Source organism: Castanea sativa, chromosome 4 (genome assembly GCF_040712315.1).
Source record: "Castanea sativa cultivar Marrone di Chiusa Pesio chromosome 4, ASM4071231v1".
NCBI lineage: Eukaryota > Viridiplantae > Streptophyta > Magnoliopsida > Fagales > Fagaceae > Castanea > Castanea sativa.
The window spans coordinates 631,623-636,595 of NC_134016.1; the positions used below are offsets into that span (position 1 = coordinate 631,623).

At 32.7% G+C, this 4,973-nt stretch overlaps 1 long non-coding RNA gene across 1 annotated transcript; it reads left to right on the top strand.

Moving 5' to 3' along the window:
- The first annotated feature begins 243 nt into the window (after positions 1–243).
- Positions 244–4,749, top strand: LOC142631670 (uncharacterized). Its single transcript, XR_012843639.1, has 6 exons — positions 244–3,063; positions 3,298–3,391; positions 3,562–3,731; positions 3,819–3,913; positions 4,047–4,153; positions 4,359–4,749. It is a non-coding gene; the product is annotated as an uncharacterized LOC142631670 (long non-coding RNA).
- Positions 4,750–4,973: the final 224 nt, after the last annotated feature.

Genomic DNA, 4,973 nt, shown 5'->3' on the forward strand with positions numbered 1-4,973 from the left:
TCGTATACTAATGCATTATTTAAGGCTAGGTTGAAGGGTCTAATTTTGTTCATACTTAGAGAATCATATGTCATTTTCATCAATATCAAGAAATAGAGATAATAAAGCTCTTAACAAAAGTTTTTTTTTTCCCTCTTTCTTTTCCTTTTGGTATAAATTATACATTCAAGTGATTTTCCTGAAATGTTCTTCTTCTTCTTCTTCTTCTTTTTTTTTGTTTGTTTGTTTGTTTGTTTTGTGTTGTACCAACTTTCTCTACATGACACCGAATTAAACTTGAATAAAACTTTCAACAGACACATTCATAATAATTTAGTTAAAAATATTAATATGATAACAAATCTGATTGATGTTACTTTAACAACAAACCACTTCTATCATATTGGAATACATTACTTATCTTAGATTATGGTTTTACATAACTTTATTGTTATAGTTTTTTTTTGAGTTATGTTTACTAATTACTATTCAGAATTCGGTCTACTTTGGTCAAATTTGGTCCATTTTAGTTTGTTCGATCCAATTCAGTTCACTTTGGTATACTTTGGTCTATATGGTCAACTTCAGTCCAATTCGGTTGATTCAATTCATTTCTATCCAATTCAGTCTATTTGGTCCACTTCGGTTGAATTTGGTCCATTTAGTCCTTGATACATTTTGGTTCATTTTGGTCTACTCCATCCAATATAGTCCGCTCGGTCGCTACCTTTGAGTAAAGACATGCGAAGCCTTACAGTACAGTCAAAGTTGGATACTTCAACTGTTCAGTTTGAAATGGAGATGGAAGGAGATAAAAGATTGGTCATAGTCCAAGAATCATAATAGGTAGACTTTTAAATTAATTCCAAGGCTATTTCTTTTTCTCACTTAATTTGTGAGTTCTTTTCTACTCATCTATTGCCTCTCTTCCAACAAATTTTATTATCACCACTCTTTCCTTTTTCCATTTTCAATTTTGTAGACTATTTATCAAATTTGTTGTCCTTTATTAAATTCTTTGTTAATGTGTTAGTGGCTAATTGACAGCAATAGGGAGTTTGGATGACCTTGTGCATGTTATATGGAATTCTTCACGATGGATTATCGTTTTTTATTTTTATTTTTGTTTTGTTTAAAGGATGTCTGACATATGAGGCTGCATACAAATCAAACATTAAGTGAGTGTGGCCTAAGCTCAGGTTGCTGCCTCATCTACTTAAACAAGCATAATTAGCATATTTTGAAATCAAAGAGTGGATGACTTTCCACTATAGTTGGAGAGCCTTTAATTTATTTGATGAGCTGCCACTAAATGGTTGCTAGAAGCTAAGATATCTACTAGCAGGGAAAATAACAGATGCTGGTAATCTTTCATTTCTTAACTAGAGATCATTTACTTCAGCACAGATAGTTTAAGGTTACCCATGTTCCCAATATCTAGATAAACTTTCGATTCCTATCTAAGCTCATATTTTTTGCTTAAAAATAGACTAGCTTATGCACCTTTTTCTTTTTAATGATATCCTTAGAATTTTTGTTTTAAACTCATGTTAGCTGTGTGCTCATATAGTGTAACATATTTTGTTGCATAGCATACTTATATCTTCAAATTTTTCTCCCTACAAAAAAGAAAAAAGAAAAAAAAGAAAGAAGCATTTTGTTTGAAACTTCTTGAGATTATTTGTGTGCGTGTGTTTATTCTGGTCTACCAACAATGTATTGATTAGGGCTCTTTAGTTATTCAAATTTCAAGCTTCACCAAAGTTTGTTAATGTCTTGAATTCATATAAGTTAGTTTTGAACTTGAGAAATCATCAGTGACAAATTATTTATTGTATTTTACTTAGATTTGTTGATGAACTTTAAGTCTGGTTTACTGTACAGTACACTATAAGTACAACTTCGGATTCGAATTAAATTGAATGAAAGGTTGACATCTTTTTTCTTTTGAGATCAATTTATAATGTTGGGTAAGATGTATTACTTATCACTGGATTACTTCAAGATTGTAGTTATTATTGAGCTACACTAAATTTATTTTCGTGAGTTTTTTTTTTCTTTTTCAATTTTTTTTACTTGAAATTTTCCGGGTGTAGATCAATTGGAACTGATGATGCCGAAAATATCACCAGTGAGTTGCAAGCGCTCTTCCAACTAAAGCTATACCTGCAAAAAGAAAATAATGTACCTAAAGAGAGCACCGGTGTGGTGCCGGCCAAAAACCCTCCGAAGGTCAAGTTAGAATCTTGTGTCTTTAACCCTAGAGTGCCAGAGTAAAGAATATTATGCGTACCTTCATATCTAGGGTTTCTGGGGTATTTATATTGAGTGGAATTACCTTTCTTTTAGGATACAACTTCCTTCTCAAGTTCCTTTCCATATAGGAGTCTTCTCAAACGTGTGTCGCAAGAAGTTCAAGTGTGCACGTTTGCGTGGGGATAGAGCAAAAGCTCATCTGAAACATATCAAATGGCATGCCACGTGGAATCTACAATTAATTCATACAAGACGGATATTCAGCAACACTTAACCGTCATAGCCGAATCACTTAACCGTCATAGCCGAGTCACTTACGGTGTCGATCCGTCTTCATTATCTCCGTCCATCTACTATTTTTATCCCCTTCAGGAACCATAACTTGAATGTATCTGCAAGTGTTGATTGGCTGTACATATCACCATTCACAATGCATCAAGTAAGCCTAGGCTTTCCCAGCATTTACACTTTACACCATGGTTGCTTCCATCTCCTATATATATAATAAAAAAATAACTCTTTTCTTTCCTGAACATACAGGAATCTTGACAATTCATCTACTTTTCAAATCCTGTCTATGGTTTCCTAACTTAAAGTCTCTGTAGTAGTGAGTTCAGTGCTTTTCCAAATAATGGGGTAGACATCTATGATTAGCTTTACATGCTGATTATCATCATATATATCTCAATTTGAATGTTCGAACTTTAGTATTCAATGACACAAACAATGAAATTCATTCTTTAGACTTTTGCAAGAAATTGAAGAGCCCAATAAAGAAGAACCACCTGTTTTGATGCATTTTCTTCTGAGATCAAGTTATGGATTTTGGTAAGCCATATAACTATTTTGAGTTTTCTTTCTTCCTCTTTTTTGTTTATTTTAATCCCTGGAAATTTTGTTATAATAAATTGGAATAAATTGGACATATTGGTGACTTTAACACATTTATAAATCACACTTACATGATGGATTAGCCTTCTTACATATAGATTATCATCGTATATATCTTGATTTGAATGTTCAAGCTTTAGAAATAATTAATGGTAAACATGATGTCTTTAGACCTGAGCCAGAAGATAAAGAGTCCAATAAAGAAGAGCAACTTGACGTTCGATTTTGATGCATTTTTTTACCTCAGATCAAGTTAAGGATTTTGGTAAGCCATATTACTGTTTCTAAGTTTTCTTTCTTTTGTATATTGTTTAATTTTTATACATAAATAATTGTTCATAAGAATGCTGGTTTGAAGAATGAATGATTTCCCTTCTGTGGCCCTCACTAAACAACCTTAGAAGGGACAGCTAATGTGTTCCACTAATTAAACAGGTTTCTTTGGTCGGTCTGCAACCTCTAGATGCCAAAGGTATCCTGGGACGATCTCCTAGCTCCTACACGGTGGAGATGATGGGATTGGCCCATGAATTTTCTTCTTTTTGCTGCATGTCTCTCTAAGGATTGAAGTTGGCATAAGTTGTTGACAACCAAAAATATGTCAGGTGAGGCAAAGGATTTCTAGCTTTTAAACCATAGTTACTTCCATCTCCTATCTATATACTAAACCACAGATCTTTTCTACTAAACAGAATTCCTAACAGTTCATCCACCAAATCTTATGCTGTTATCATGGCCTTATAAAGCCCTTTGTTCCAATGACTTCAACACTTTACTATACACCAAGGTATACATATGAAGATTATCCATTTTATACACATTGATTTCATTTCACTGATAATCTCTTCTACATATCTCTACCAGAGCATTTAATACTACTCGCATCAATTAATGGATTTCCCATGTGTCTTCTATTGTAGTCTTCTCTTCGCATCAGTCTTGTTGTCTTAACTAAGAGGCCAAATTGTTTGGGTGCCCCATTCCATACTAAGGTCCGGAGGATAATTCCCTACAGTTAGTAGATAAGGTATTGGACATATATCTCGGTAGCTTGACTTATATTTGTTGTTATTCAATTAGTAACATTTGGTTTAACCATTAACTTTATTACTAACAAATATATCTTTAAATTCCTAATAATTAAGTCAGTAATGAATAACACTGACGTGTAATAGTTTGAAGATTCACTATGTTGGTAGATTCTGATGACTTCACATTCATTCATCTTTTAGGTGAGGAAAAAAGCAAGATGCACAACAGAAGGGAATTGAATAGAATGGAATGATCATAAGGGAATGGAAAGGAATGGAATGGAATGTATTTAAGTAAAGGAAATGAATGGAATGGAATGGAATTAAGTAACCTTGATTGGATGTTTTAAAATAGAGGAATGGAAATGAATAAAAAGGAATGGAATGTAAGTAATCTTGTTTGGGATTAACATGGAGGGATTACCTACCAAGAGTCATTGATTTCTCTATTGACATTCTTATGCCACAACAAAATCTTTTTCTCTTTTTGATATACATTAGATTGGCTCATAGGCAATAGAACATATGTTAAAATAATCGTGAAAGTTATGCCACTATGTTCATATTTATTTTTGTATCGTAGACGGTTTAACCTCACTATACGTACTTTATCTTTGCATCTTATAAGCCTTCAAAGAGATGAACGACAATACCTTCTTTGATCTTGAAATATGGTTGGTATGTCTTGAGCCAAATAGAAATTACTTAATCTTGTAATCTTACTTATTTTAAGATAAAATCTAATACCATTCTCATCCTGCCTAATCATATTTAACTAAGTTATATTTTAAATCAAGTTACATTTTTAACAACAAA